Source organism: Papilio machaon, chromosome Z (genome assembly GCF_912999745.1).
Source record: "Papilio machaon chromosome Z, ilPapMach1.1, whole genome shotgun sequence".
Lineage (NCBI taxonomy): Eukaryota > Metazoa > Arthropoda > Insecta > Lepidoptera > Papilionidae > Papilio > Papilio machaon.
In genome coordinates, this window is record NC_060016.1 from 2096709 (window position 1) to 2113788 (window position 17080).

A 17080-nucleotide genomic window follows, 5' to 3' on the forward strand; every position below is an offset into this window, starting at 1 on the left:
ATTTATCCAAAAACATGGATAAAAACTATCTGCAATTTCAAAAATGTAACTTAACATAAACTTTGTTATTTCACGAATAAACGAGATTGTAATAAAAGCAAAACAAAAATAAAATTAATTTAACATGCTTTATTAATCAATTTAATGATTAAAACAACTTTTGAATGCACAATTATTAGGTACCTCCTCGTATGTAATATTAATGTGAAAATTTGACAAAATACTTATGCTAAAGTAATGTGATAGCAATAATAATAATAATAATTAGTACACAAAAAACTATTTTTGTAAAATAGTAATAAATAGTTCAAATAAAAGCATCTAATCAAAGGTGGGCATTAACTCGTTAATCTATCTATATATATAAAAGCATCTTATATATATAAAAGAAAGTCGTGTTAGTTACACTATTTATAACTCAAGATCGATCGAAATGATTTAGCTGAAAATTGATGGGGAGGTAGCTTAGAACTAGGAGACGGACATAGGAACTTTTTTATCTTGTGTGCATTTTTTTTATTCCGCGCGGACGGAGTCGCGGGTTATAAAAAAAATGCAAGTGCAAGTGTCGTTACAATAAGTGTGAAATGGTAAATTCAATTTACAAAATTGTGTGCAATTCGTGCATATTATCAAAATACATCAAGGGATCTTCTTTTCACTTGTTTTACCTATTTCTCTCAGTCCTAAAAGCAGTATAATTTTGGTATGGTTAACTTTTAACAAATAACTTTAACATGCGTTTAATTTTCACTCTCTTCAATTTAATAAAACATATTCCAATTACATTTAATAAAAGTAATTTTTGCAGCGTTTTCTGTAGTAACAAGCGATTTCTTTTATTATTGTGAATGTGTGCGTGTGTACTGAAAGATCGTTCTGTCGCGGCCGAAGTACATCGTGCTGAAAGTATGTGTATTGCAACTTTATTTAAATTAGTTGAAGAACATATTCCTTTCCACCAAGTTAAGGGACTTACTTCGTTGACGCTTTTTTCAGATAAAAGGTTTTTGCCTAAATCCTTCCTTTTGCCTTGCGTAGTAACGCAGCTAACTCTGCCATTACTTTTATATGCAAAAAACATGCCATTTCGTTAGTAAAACCCATTGATTCTAGTTCTTCGTCTTGATTTAAAAAAAAATGATTCTTGGCTTCATTTTTAAGAATAGTTTTATTAGGTAATACTCGTATGAAACGTATTTTAGATTTCATATCCTTGAATATCATTAACACCGTATGATATGAAGTCGTCAAAAGTTATTAATTTAAGCTTTTAATTAACAAATATTGTACTAGCTTAAGATGAGCTCTTATAGTGGCATTTAGATACTCATGCGGTTCATACGACGATTACCTGGGCACTGCTCAGTATAGGCATAATGGGAGTGGGGGCAGGATAACTGAAAACAAAGGGATTATAGGAGCCCGGGATAGAGTGCAGTTAGAAATACGTGTGTTTTGGTACAATGTTTGACAATAAAATAAATATTAGATTCGCAAAAACATAAATATCCATTGCTTTGGATAAATATCCTCGCCTCGGCATCGTGTAAAATCTTGTTGAATGTCGCACAAAAACTTGAAAATACTAGCTAGCGTTTATATCATAAATATAAAAAACTTCTTTAACACGTTCACTGCGGATCAGGCCTAAATCGACCTGCCGCGGAATTTCAGCTGGTGCGGACGAAGAAAACTATGTCCCTCTCACTGGTGCGGAACGATTATCTCATAAAAAATCACGGCAGGCCTTTATCGGCCTACCACGCACTGACGGTGAAAAATATCAACTCGGTGCGGCAGGGGTCTATCGCGGCCCGCCGTCCCAACAGGCGGTTGGCGACCCGATACCGCACGGAGCGCCCCGCTTCGCTAGTTAGTGTTGAGCCATCTCACTGAACTGTACGTCGCGTTTTTTCTTTTCGTAAAATTAACGACGCACGATGGCAGGAAACAAAAGAAAAATACAAATTTTGGAAAATAAACTAATTCGCGAGGCAGATAAAAGTGATAGGGACAGCAGTGAGGAAATATTTTCCTTCAAGAAAAAAAATAGATATTTTCCTTCAAGAAAAAAATAGATATTTTCCTTCAAGAAAAATAAAAAATAGGATGTGCACACAAAATCTTTGTGCGAAATGTTTTAAGGACAAGCATAAATAAATAATTAAATAAACTATTTTTCATTTCTTTTCTACAATTCTATTTTATTTTCGATATCTCCTTATTTTTGTCTTTCCATCACTACTAAAAATACTTTCTAGTGCGGTGCTGGTCGATATCGACCCGCCACTTTCCCTGGTTCATTTCTCATTTCCTGTTTGGCAGATCCCGGGGCGAATCAACTCTAAAGAAGGTGGGTTCAAGGTTTTTCTAATAGTCCAAAAAGTACACACCTATATTATGTTTTCGCAAAGATATAGCGATTTAATCTAACCTTATGCTGGTGGGTCGAGAAAGGCCTGCCACGCACTGGCGGAAAAATCATTGGGGGCACACTTTGGCCCGCCGCCGCACTAGACGAAGGTTTAAGATTTTACTTGCCGCAGCTAAGGTGTTAAACAATATACACTTCCACACAGTATACAAAAACTTACTGAAGAAAAGTGTAGAAGTCAGAAAATAAGGAAAACATGCAGAAGAACACAAGATACACAGAAAATCAACAGTAAATGAATTTTGAAAATTTTCAAAAATTAACCGAAATGACGTGACATGATAGATGACGGTTAGAGGAATAATGTTCAAATGTTTTATGGGGTATATCGAGAGATGGCAGTATTATTTTCGCGTTGAATCACAACTATGGAAGATTCCTGGGTCTGGTCCTGGGCCTGTTCCAGACTATGTTCTACATCTGTACCAAATTTCAGCAAGATCCGTTCCGTTGATACCTTCAAACATCGATCCATCCAAACATTCGCATTTATAATATTAGTAAGTTGTATGACATTATACACTGCTGTACATAAAATATTTTTTTAAGTAAATTTCTCCTTTTAGTAATTCTCTTTTGTGTTTTTATTTAAAGTTTTGATTTTGACTTTATCACATTGTTTTATTAGTCAAATCCATAGAACAAAAATCTGCCATCTTGCAGATGGTATAATAAATATAATATGTTAGCGGCCATGAGATTATGTAATGTAGGCCATCTTGGATTTATACATACAAAAAAAAAATGTTATCACTGTAGTTTGGCATGTTAAATAAAGGCTTATTATTATTATTATTATACTGTACTAATAAGCTAATGCAATTTCGTTTGAAACCCATGTCGGTGTGGTTGTACAAAATCATATTATAATGCTATGAGAGAATTGTAGATCACAAAAAGTGAGCATTTGCATATCTTGCATTTTTATTAAGAGTATGAATTACATTATTTGCAAGCATTGTATCGGAAACAAATATCAACACAGACTTTGTTGTCACAAAACCAAATCGTATATTGCGGCAGACAAGTGCAAAAAAATCACTGAATGCTGATTTTAATGCATGCTCATTGGAACTTGTAACAAAGTGATTTCTGTACTAGAATACGCTTTATTAAATTTCAATTACTGCTTTGATATTGACGTTATGACCTATATTTCACTTATAAAAAAAAGTTCTATATTTATTTAGAGTCAAAAGTTTCACAGTATGATCGGAGTTTGTATACTTTCTTAAAATTTTATTGGACACATGTTTTATAAGTTTACAATGGCGAGTACGTTAATAGCATTGCTCAAGTTTTGTAAAACTTTTTGAAACGGATGCCGTGCTATGGAAGGTACCTTTGTTGAACAATCCATTAATTCGATTGAATAAAATTTAATTTTGAAATTGTGTATTGGTAGTTTTCACGTATCATGTTGCTGGCTAGTATTCATAAGAGTCCCGGACGTCGTACGCGCGTTCCCCGTGCTAAGAAAAATAGACCCGGATCAAATACTTACGCAAAGTTTTACTGGGCACGGGGGGTTCTCCTCGTACTTGTGCAGGTTCCGCTGCAAGGAGAGCCCCTCGTGCATCTGCGATCCGGGTAAGGAGGAGTCCGTGTTGCATCTGCTCACTGAGTGCCCGGTATCTGGTGCGATGAGGGCCGGCGCTGAAATAGAGATGAAAAGTAAAATTAATTTAGAAACAATAAGAGAATTGGTAGAAAATAGGAAAACAAGAGAAAAATTCTTGGAATACTGCAAAGCGTCGGCCCTCTTAGCTATAAATAGAAATAAGACCTGAGATATATTTGACTCACATTCGTAGCTCTTAAGTATTTATTGTTTATTGTATATATAGCCCTTTTGCCCTAGTTTTAAAAATTTTACTGCTTTTTAAATTGTAAATGGATATTGTTATTGTATTATTATTTTAATTGAAAATTTTAAATGCATATAGATATCTAGTTGTAATATTTTATGGTTTATTTATCTTTAGTAATTTATGTTTTTAAATAGAGCTAAGAAACGAATGTGATATTAATTTAAGTTTTATATATTTTGTTTCTAAAATTATAAATAAAGAATAATCCGCACCCCAGGTCCCTGACCTTGCCTATGTTAGGGGAACGAGAGGGCGGCATAGCGCCGCCCAAAAAAAAAAAAGTATTCATAAGAGTAAATCATCATCTGAGGCTAAGCTGGAAGTGGGCCTGGTAGAGTAAATTTTGGTATGCCGGTCTACTTTTAGGTTGCCAGCTTTTGACTCCGATATTCTGCATTGTGAATGGAAATAAGACAATTGTAACGCGTAAGATACAAAAATTTTCATCTAGAAATATTAGAAGCAGAGCCGAAAGTAACAGCTTGTACTATGAAAATGATCCTTTTCTGATACTTAAAGGATAAAAAGTATAAAGATAGATTATGGTTTAGAAAAGTGCACATAATGCTACGTTTTATACTGGAAAATTTACGATGGTGTAGGATTTTTTGCTCCTCACATAATTCCTCAGCAGCTAAATCAGGGATCCCCAAACTATTTTGGACAAGTGACCCCCTTTTCCAAAATGAACCGTTACCACAGACCCCCATGGCCAAATTACCTACTTTTAAGATCAATTTTTAGAACATATATTTATTACTATTATTATTATTCATTCTGACTTAGGTCAATAGAAGAAGACAGAGTGAGAATTAGCGACCCCTTTGGGAATCCGTGAGCTAAATAAATACAAATATTTTACAGTATTAATATAATTATTGACTATAGATGGCTCTCTAAAATCAATCAAGTTTATGAGAGATGAAAATGGGTATACACAACTATCTATTGTTTCAAAGTTTGCCGCTTCAAACTATAAGCTTCAAGGTATAATTGCACTGGATGCGTATGGATCCGTCTATCGTCGGTCTATTATACCATCTATGTGTAGGTTTCTTATATTGATTATAAGCCACCAACAGATTGAAAACCTATGTAGTCGTTTTATATTCAGACCAGGAGTAGAAAAAGTTGTCAGCAAATGCTAACTAAATAGAACTCATATATATATGTATATGTATAGGTACCTAATCCGGTGCATAAAATGGGGTGAAAATAAATCTCCGGAGTTTTTGTTTTCAGTAAAGTTTAATATTATAATTAGTTGTGACATATTAAAAATACTAATTAATAATTTTATAACAAAAATTTAATAACCAATTTTTTTAAATATAATTATAATTAGATAACAATAATTAACATCACCCACGCTTATACCAATCACGTGGGTTCGACGCAAAAGTTTTATATACTTTAATCTTTTGGCTTAATTTTTACTTCCGGCCGCCTGCTACTCGTCAACCCAACTTGGGAGGAACTTTTTAAATACATTAAACTTTTTTTAAATACTTTAAATACTTTTTTAGTAAGTTGTAGTTTAGTTAATTGAACATTATGAATAGAATAAAACTTTAAGGTTATTACGATCATCATAATAGATTCGACTCAGCGAAACTGACATTTTTTATCACCACAAAATTTTATTCAATCTAATAGAAACGAGGCCGACATGGTTCTTCAAAGCAAATATTTTAGACATATACTGCTGATGAATCTTCTGACACCGTATGACATAACGAAAAAAAGAAGAGAGAAAATCCACACAAAGTAAATCTTTTCTATGTTACTGATAATAATCATTTTCTTATCCTATCCTATCCTTTTTAACAATTTTATCAAAATTTTTATCATTCAAAGTTTTATATACGGGTATTGCATTTTCCCGTATTTGGGAAAAAAAATAATTAAACTTCTTATAGCGTATTTTTGTCACGCACAATAATGACATTTCGAAATTAGGATTAGAGGCCTTTTTATGAAATGACCCATTTATGAATCTATACGAAACATTTAAAAGTTGATATCTCTAAAGCAAATAACAAATTAAATAACTTTATTACATATACTTTAGAAGGCATATAAATTAATATGTATATGTGCTCATGTCCATTTTTCACATTTCGTTAATCAACTTGTTGGAAAGCGGCGTTTCGTACTTGCGTCGCTTTTGTACTACGAGTAGAATGAAAATGCGACATAAATCCTTCGTCACTTCAGTTTCCTTTTATGCAGTATGACGATTTCAAGCCTGAATGTATATTTTTGTACGTTGTGTTCTATCTTACAAATACTATAAATGCGAAATTTTAGAGGGATTGATGTTTGTTAGAAGTTATCCGGAATGGTTCAACGGATCTTAATGAAATTTGGCACAGATGTAGAACATAGTCTGGAAGTAAACTAAGGCTACTTATGAAGTTTTATTAAAATAAGAATTAAAATTCTGCGCGGAAGATAATAGTCGCTGGCGATAGCTATCTATTATATTATTTCTATTCTATAATATTATGTCATATGCCGGGCCCTGCGTCAGTTTCGTGGAAACGGAAATATTGATTTAAATTTCGTATTGATGACAAAGTCCGATATTGTTATAATGACACAGAACGTACATCACAGTCAAGTATACGGAAAAAATAGCTAATTTCATTCCTAATCGATTAAGAGGTAGACGTAAAAAAAGAGGTAATTCGGCGAGTAGTCTACCACTAAAAACCTGTTCATCATTGTTATTGTTGATTTGTTAAAAAAATTGCTACTCCAAGTAAAAACAGAATTTCTTAAGATGTTTGTTGAGAGCGATTAACTTCGTTAGCTCATTGCCATTGCCTTTAATCCTTCCTTTCAAAAGTATATTTTTTATTTGTTTTTTTCTTTCATAATATTTTTTATTGGTACATTTAATTTCTTTAAGCCGTAATACCTTTGTTGGATTCGTTATATTTTATTGAATATACTCTGCAGTAATATTGTAAGGAGGAATGCTTTTTATTTTTGTACTGGACTGAATTAAAAAATTCTTTTGCCGTTAGAAAAGTATGTTATCACTTATATATAAAAAAATCAAATAAAGTTGTGATTTAACTGCATTTTTGAAACCTTAACAAAGTGTAACGACTTGACAAACTTCGATTTTTTATCGCGTATAAAAAGTTTATCTTAAAATTATTCGGGTATGTTTGAAGGAAAATCTTTTTTCCAATGACTTCTAACGAACAAGATGTTGACCGCGACTCAGTTGTCGCCAACCCTACTTGGGAGCCAACATAAGCCTCGATTCGATTTATTTAATGGCGCATTTTTAATTGCTATTACTTTGTAATTGTAAAAACCCGGAGGAAAAAATATTTATGTATCAAAACTTGTATAATATGAATTGTTTAGCGACGAAAAAAATAATTGGTGAGGTCAATTGTGTAAGTATATAATATTATTGTAGCAAATACCTATTCGTTACTATACTTACCATTTCTGTACAGTTAATACTGTGAACGTGTGTGTGTTGCGATGTTCTCCATTTGATTTGCGCGTAAATGAAATGACAATATAATCACCAGCAACATTGTTGTTCAAAATCCCCGGCTCGATTGCGTTAGGCTAACAGTGAGTGACGACTGCCGTAACATTTATATTGACACGATTAGTCATCACTCACATTTACTTTAAAGAAAAACTGAGAAACATTTCTTTACACTAGTAAAAAGTATCTTTGTGGTTTTAAGTGTCATTAACCCAGCGTACTGTGCTTTGATGATTACAGGACTCTCTCTTGTCGTACTCGAGACTTGTCACCACGGGTTTTAGTGAGTCGCACATAACGCCTTCCTTCCCAGAAGGCGGTATATCTTTTGAAGATTTCTCTCGCGATACAAAAAAACGTTAATTTGTTTTTTAAACTTCACATTCTTATGTGGTAATTAAATACGTCAGGTTTACAAAATTTCTATAATCATAAAATTAGGCATAAAATTAATTAAACATTTGCTGGATGTCTAATATGAGATGATGTAAATATCGCCTTTGTGTCAAAGCTTTTGATTAACCAAATAAAGTCTGTTCCTAGGCATGGTAAATAGAAAACGGTACTATATTTGATGTTAATCCATACCTACACTAATGCCCGCTGGCGAAATCGAAATAGAGTGAAAGCCAATTTTGCACTCTCAGTACAAACCAAATACTAAAACAGTACAAACACTACACTCACGCATTAATCCCCCATCGGGGCCCCTTTTACAGGGTAGGGTAGCTTTGATCATTTCGCAGTCGCCGCCCGTCTCTCACTAATATGCGAGTAAAGCCGTTTTTTAATTTAGTTTATAATAATGTCTCATTTTTTACATTTAATTACGCGTCATGAAAACTAGTCGTGTCGTGACAAGTAGTAGATAAAAAGTATTAAACTGGGGAATAGTTGGCTTTTTTAACTTTTTTTCCGACTTTCTCCATCAATAACATAAAATACAAATTACCATTATTGACCCGAATGACAAAAGAGATGTTTTTTATTCATTGAAATCGTAATGTTAAAGCAAGGAAATTATAATTCATATCAAGCATCAAAGGGCAAAGAGCATAGGGCTGAGAAAATCTTAATGCCACGGTTATTAGGATTCATAACAATTTATTGTTTAAAGAAATATAGTAGGTACACAATGAACACCAGGACATTTAGTTTTAAATGTATTACATAAATTGAGCTTTAAAATGGCAATTTTCTTAAACTTACACTACGCTACGTGAAGGCAACATAGATTGCTTATGGAAATTGAATATGGAACTTATGCATACGTGTCAAGATTTTGAATACATTAGATGTAACACCCGACAGATGGTCTTACTTTGTACCTCAATACCTACTTTTATAATAATAATACTCGTAAAACGTTTATTCTGATACTCACATTTATAAAACGTATTTTTCGTGTTTCGTGTCGTATTTTTTAGCCGACTTCAAAAAGGAGATTATCAATCCGACTGTTTTTTTTATGTGTGTTACCGCGAAGCTTTGCCCCTGGTGCTCCGATTTTGATAAAAAATATTTCAATCGAAAGGTAGTGCTTGCTGATGGGTCCCATTTTTTGTTTATTTTTCAAAATAACTAGAATACTAAATGCACACGAAAAACAGCGTCGTAAGCTTACGGGGCTATATTATATTCGATATGAATCCAATTATAAATATGTACAAGAAAGAAGAGAACTTTCTTTAGAGGGTTTTCATGAGATTATTTTGTTACTTTTTAGTGCATTTTGTTTGAGATTGTTTTTGTTTGTTTTAGTGTATCTTCTGCCGCGATACTTTTACAAAAACATATTGTTATGCCGCTTCTTATTATTAAAAAAAAATGGAAACGAAGAAATTTTGGTGCATCGACTCTATGTAAGTGAAACAAGGTCAGGGAGATGAGGAAGTTGATAACGAACTGTTTTTGTGCACGTGTTTCACAGTAAATAATATCTTATCGATAGATACTCGAAAATATCACAAACATTTTACTTTACTGAAAAAGCTTAAGTATCTTTAGGAAAGGAAACGTTTTGAAACGTAATAGTTTGATTAAAAATTCCTTGAAGTCTTTTCAGTAAAAAATCGTTATTGGAACATCGACATGCAACCGACCGACAGGCTTAAAAGAAATAATTAAGTTCATTTGAAATTTCAAGCGGATTTTTTTTTTATTTATTTAAAAATACTTATATTTCCATTTTAGTATAAATAATAATAACTAACCTTTATGATACAAACAGCTTTATATTTATTACATGTGCGTTAGAGAACAATTTCAACTAGAACCATGTTCATTTCAAAGCTGAATTTGTCCCCTTTGCATTTGGCTAGTGCATTTTCGGGACCGCTGGGTTTTAATAACACAAGGGCTGCCATATGCCTGTAGCATCAGCTTATTTTGATTGAATCCTGTTGAGAAAGGCAGCGCTATTAGGTTTAGTTTATTGATCACAGCTCCACGCAATCTATGTCGAACAATGTAAATTTAATTTACTTATCAAAGAGGTATATAAGTATAAAACATAGATTAATTTCAATAGATAAATATCAACGACTGTAATATAAATATAGGTGACCATATAGCAAAATTAGATAACAAAAAGATAGTCCCCATATATGTTATGAAGTTAAAGTGTTTCTATTTTACTACCTATTTTTGAGACAGCTAAATCGCGTCAGCTAATTATTCAGAACGTAAAATCATTTAAGGCTTTTGTTTTGTGATATTATTATGGTATATCTATTTTTTTGAGATTAATCCTTACTAATATTATAAATGCGAAAGTAACTCTGTCTGTCTGTCTGTCTCGCTTTCATGCCAAAACTACTAAACCGATTTAAATGAAATTTTTAGTCTAGAGCCTAAGGAAGGACATAGGCTACATTTTAACGCGAAAAAAGGGTTGTAAGGGGTTGAAAGTGGGGGTGAAAGTTTGTATGGAATTATCGTCATTTTTACCGTTAGAAGCTTGAAACTTATTTTTAAGGCTCCTAATTTGAAATAAATAAATATGACATTTAAAGTTTGCAAAAGTTTTACCTCAACGGTTCGATATAAAAAAAGGGAATAGAAAATGAAAGTTTGTATGAGAATATATAATGTTTATATGAATGTTTTGTAAGTTTAATATGTTGTTGTAATTTTTTATAAGTTTAAGTTAAAAACCACCACAACAACAAAAAAAGTGACGCCTGTAACCCAGAGGGGTGGGCAGAGACTAAGGACCTACGTTTGGCGCGGTCCTGGCACACCTCTCTCTGTGTTTTTCTACATTCATACATTAATGCATAGTACATCGGTAAAATAAAATAATAAGCCAAAAAAATGCGACCCGGAAACAGTATTTCACGCGGACGAAGTCGCAGGCACAGCTAATAAAAAAAAAAGTTGTTTGTAAAACTTTGCTATGATACTAAAACGATTCGCATCGAAAACGTATGCAATTTACAGAACAAAGCGGGCAATTTCACTGAGTCGTAAATGAAATCTGTTTGTCGGACTCTTTCCGAATGCCGGTAACTTTACAACTACAGATGAACAAACCTATTTAACTGAAATGCTTTGTAAGCTACTGTAACATTCTGCACATTTGATAATTTGTAAATATATTTTACTTTGTGTTTGAATTCTAAAACTGTTATTAATTTCACTGAACTTTTGCAGCAGACATGAGGCATTAGGTCTCCCCTTGCACCTACATACGATATACGAGACACGTATGATTATCTAACTCTGGGTTTCCACGGTCAACAAATTGTGTATAAAATATTGTCATCTTTTTGACATTTTTTATGACAGTTTATAAATTAGTTCAAAAATAATGCATACTATAATTCAATTATTTTATCATTCCGAATTCCTTTAATAAATTAGTTTTCAGTAGCGAAACGGCTTATGCCGATTTGTAATGAAGTATTCGCAGAAATTAACGACACACGAGTTTGGCGGAATAAGGCCTCTAACACACAGCTACCATTGCGAATCGGAAACGTATCGAAACCATTCATCATATGGCACGAGATAAAATATGTAAAACCTACATAGACAGAAAATAAGATATAAGAAAAAATATAGCAAGACATCTATAGTACAGTACCAAAGAGTATGTAACTACTTCATAGTAATAACTCATACAAAATTATTTTGTTCGAAGTTTCGCTAGCCTGGTACAGTACAAGGTTCCTGTGACACTTATTTGACACTGTCAGTGCAGAATTAAAAAGAAGTAGCCCATAACATTCCCAAAGATTACAATCGCCGGATTTCGAAGATTTAAGTTGCGTTGTGTACGAAGGGCTTTAGGATTACCTTTCAATTACTGCTGCAAATATTAAAATAGACAAAATGTGTTTCGTTATTACAGTAATACAAAGTGAATTTTAAGCCGCTTATTAATGTAATGGCGGTTAGTTTCGATTTTGAATTCCAATTTATTTTATAAACGAAAACCGCATTGTATACGTTAGTATCCTATATAGCTGTCATGAGAAGGGAAGAATAGCATGCGACAATCAGAATTGTAGACAAAGACTTTAATTAATAAGTAAAATATACATACATCAACTACATATTACCCATTATTGAATCTCTTTGATTGTAGGTAGATTATTAATTACTGAAAGCGCAAAGATAGGAACTTAATCGGATTATGATTGGTGTTCTGAAAAAAATTACACGCTCTTGAGCTTCTAAAAACCATTTGCTTTATATTAAAATTTAGCTATATTAGAACACAAATAAAATCAATTTTACAAAGAATGTAACTTTACCGGCAACCTTTATCTTCTTTCTATTATATTTTTAATATTACAGCTGAATTATAGGGCCGCCATACACGGACTGCTTCAAGCGATCAGCAGTTAACGTTCGGATACGTGGACCGTAGTTTGCAAACCCTCTACAAATGCTGCAGGCTGTACATTGACTACTTGATACAATTGATGGTCCTTGGCAACTGGCAAATTAATTTTCGAACCTATTATAGTATTGTGAGGACAGTTGAGGGTAGTCTCACAATAGGTTTTATAAGGAAGCATGCGCTGCTCAAAGAGTATGTAACTACTTCGTAGTAATAGTCAGGACTTAGAACAATTTTCATTTCCTCAATTTGTGCGGCAAATACTTGTCAGAATATAAATGTTTTATTTCAATTTTCTGACACACGAAAAAAACATGGATACCAACATAAAGAGCTCTATAGTGAAGTGCACTGATCATCGATATCTGGATATCGATATCGATAAAATACGCGGTGGTTAGGGTGATCCTTCTTACAATATTAAATAACAATAATATTTAAAACAAATTTACATTTAGGCTCAAAGTTAAAAAAAAAATTAATTATAAAATTATTGTTTAATGACATTGAACCTAAATGAGAAAAAGGGAAAGAAAAAAATTAAACTAAATTATATTTATTCATATAAAATATAATATATTAAAAATGTTTGTAGTCAATTAGTATTATGTGTAGGAGCCGATCTCCGTGGTCTTCACATATCCAAGATAAATCACCAAGTTTAACCAATATGATTGTGATAGCCTGATTAGAAATGTGTCTTTGATGAATAATATGTTTAACATCTACATCAAAGCATGCCTTAGCTGTATCAACTAGGTGGCATTAATTAATTGTCGGATATGTAAGACTTTTTTGTCATGCCACCACTCCCTAAGCTTTATGTAACAGTGTGTTTTTGCCTGTATTAGTCCAGGATTTTCATTAAGTAAAATAAATTATCGATAGTACGGTCAATTAACAATATCAATTGTAAACTAGGTACATCACTATCACAAAATAAAATTTACAAATTTAACTTTATAAAACTAATTACAAGTACTATGATGACTACTACTACAATATTTTTAATAATTAAATCCTGAATAAACTGTTACCGGTCTTCATCTAAAGGGAATTTCGCCATAAAATCCCTCTTTCGCCTATTTTCCATACTGAACAAAAACCGCATATCTCGCATTTCAGAAATAGTTTTCTAGTTGGCATTTCATATAAAATTATTAAGACCTAAAGTTGAAAATACAATCTTCAATTAAAACTAAAAATTATAAATTTTTAAATAATTTAGTTAAGTTAGGCCTTCAAGTCAAATATGTCAGTTGTGATAAAAAAAGAACGCGTAATGATGGAGTGAGAAGGGTTGGCAGCCATGAAAACGCCGCCAAACTCATACAAAATAATTTTGTTCAAAGTTTTGCTAGCCTGGCGCTGCTGCTCGAGGCAGTCTCTTTCCATCTGTCATTGCGGAACGTCTGACATTTTTGTTTATTTACGTTCGGTTTGAGTTTATACTATTGCGAGGATTATTTAGAAGTAAAGTTAAATTCATTATTTCGCTGTTAGTTTATTTATTTTAAACTACTTTTGAATCAAATATCTAATAGTATTCATTATTTTTGATATGTCATTGAAATGAAATGGAACTACATATTATTAGTGTTATAGTCATATGTACTATAAAGTTTTAAAAAGGTATTCTTGTGGCTTTTAATTAAGTGATATGGAAATATTTTCTCATGATTTCTAAAGTTTTTCAATTCCATTTCTATCTAGATTTTGCTTTCTTTATTGTTAACTTTACTGTACCTTTGTAAATACTTTTATTATCTCTGTAAGGTTTCCTCGCTTTCTTTGAATTTGCACTCTGACTATGGGCATTTTTAGCCGACTTCAAAAAGAAGGAGGTTATCAATTCGACTGTTTTTTTTATGTGTGTTACCGCGAAACTCCGCCCCTGGTGGTCCGATTTTGATAAAAATTATTTTAATCGAAAGGAAATGCTTGCAGATGGGTCCCATTATTTTTTTTTTAAATAACTAGAAGAACTAGTAGATTTTGAATATAGCTTCAAAATTTGTTGCGAAAATTAGGGACATTTTTGCTTTCAGCGCTTACGTAGGCTAAACTATAGGACCTACATTAAAATGATGTATGGAGTAATTATAGATCCTTAAATTTGCTATAAATAAAAATAAAAGTCTTAGGTGGCATATATCTATAATCTATGGATGTCTCACAAAAACCATGTTATTGTGAACAAACTTCGATTAAAATGCACACGAAAAACAGCGTCGTAAGCTTACGGCGCTATTATATTATATTCGATATGAATCCTTATCCAAATAAATATGTTTTATGGCTAGAGTATTAAATGCAGATTACATTAGCCTTTAAACTATGTAACTCTGATCAATAGTTTGGAAGATATTAAATTATTAAAAACTACGCGCATTCGAAAAATGCTACTGCAGCGCGCGGCTGGACAAAATTAAAGGCACGCTACGATGTATTAGTTCGTTAATTTTCAATTTGTATACCGATTTTGATAATTATTTCGTTGTTTAAAGGATAAGTGGTTATCTGGTGAATTCTAAGTTAGTTATTGAATTGAAGTACACACATATTAAATAGGAAAGTCCTTTTCTTTATTTGTCTTATTTATGTCTTTATATGTATTAAGGAAATTTGTAATTGAACTTCAAATTCACTAAAAATTGAGAAATAAAACAAAAATTTTAAGAAAAAAAAATAGCCAAATTATAAAAAAAACCAATCTCAAACAAAATGCACTCAAAAGTAACGTAAAAAAAACAATTTCAAACAAAATGCACTCAAAAGTAACATAAAAAAACAATTTCAAACAAAATGGACTAAAAAGAAACAAAATAATGTCATGAAAACTCTCTAATCTCTAGTAGTTAGTCGTAGTAGGGGATCAGTTTTCCGCAACTCCACGACAAGTGCGTATTTTATTTGTTAATTTCTCTTTCTAAATATTATTTTCCATTATTCAATTAATAGCATGTCTAAAAGCCAAAGATATTTTAAGGTGTGGAAATAATACTCAAATTTTGTTATACGAGTACATTGTTTATTTATGATTAGGGTTATATTTGCACATCAGGTTTAAATAATACATACGCATTTTTATGGTATATAATATTTATTATTGTAAAACTTTCTCCATCACATATCTTCGTTGACAACATTTTCATTTTTTGAAATCAATACAATTTTTTTTTCTTTAACAAATTTATAACTTTTCCCGCAAATTGGCAACGGCGAGATGGTGGAGGGGATAAGTCGAATAGATTGCAAAGCAACACACTGCTGGGTGGGTGAGTTCTTTTCAGTTGAGCTTCAACTTAAATACGAACTTACGAACTTTGATATAAATTACAACAAAACTTTATACAATTCAGATCATACAATAAAGCCATCCTAAATATAAAGACAAATTTTAAAAATACAACCGAAGAAACTGTAGACACCTTTACACAATTAGGAATAAATATAGACACATACATACATTTTAAGACACATATATACATTTTAAGATACATATAGGATGCTTTAAATCTAAGCTATCCAAATTTAAGTATGCTCTTTTTCAACTAAAATGTAGCACTGACGTAAAAGGACTATCCACTTAATCTGCATATGCATACTCATGGCTGGCATATGATGTAATGCATTGGGGAAATAGCCAATTTTTTATATTACAAAAGAAATACGTTAGAATCATTGCTCAAATAGATAACCAAGATAGTTGGAGACTCTACTCCATTAAATACAAACTATTAACTCTTCCCCCCATATATATTATTGATATTAGTTTATTTACATTTAAAAATGTAAAGATTTTCACAAAAGTGAAAGACAGACATAATGTTACCCCGCTACAAATATAAATGACATTTACCGCAATCTAGACTTAAAATGTTAAATGAAAGTCCCTACTGTATGGCTGTAAACATTTTCAACCACTTACCAAAAGAAATAAAAGAAGAAATGGGATTCAATAAATTAAAAAGAAAATTAAAAACATATCTAATAAAACAATTTTTCTACACACTAGGAGAATACTTTGAAAATCCAAAAAATAAATAACATTTCAAATTTAGTTTTCTTGGACATGTCCTAAGCGAACGCACTTGCTCTTCCACATTTTGATTTTCTTGCAGCTTGTTTTGCTTCTGTTGTACTCGTTGCTATTCTCTTTCAGCATTTGATATATTTTAGACAATAATTTGAATGATTACAAATTTTTTATCCAAAATATTTCAAAGCTAAAAGCGATACAAACAAATGTAAATGTACTGAAAGAAAGAAAAGCTATGCTATGCAAAATCTAATTTTGATAAATAATAATAATTTTTAAGTACTGAAAAGCCATTTTGTTGCATGTTTACTTAGCATAATTTATTTATTTTTTTACCAACTGATCGTTCAATAATTACGTA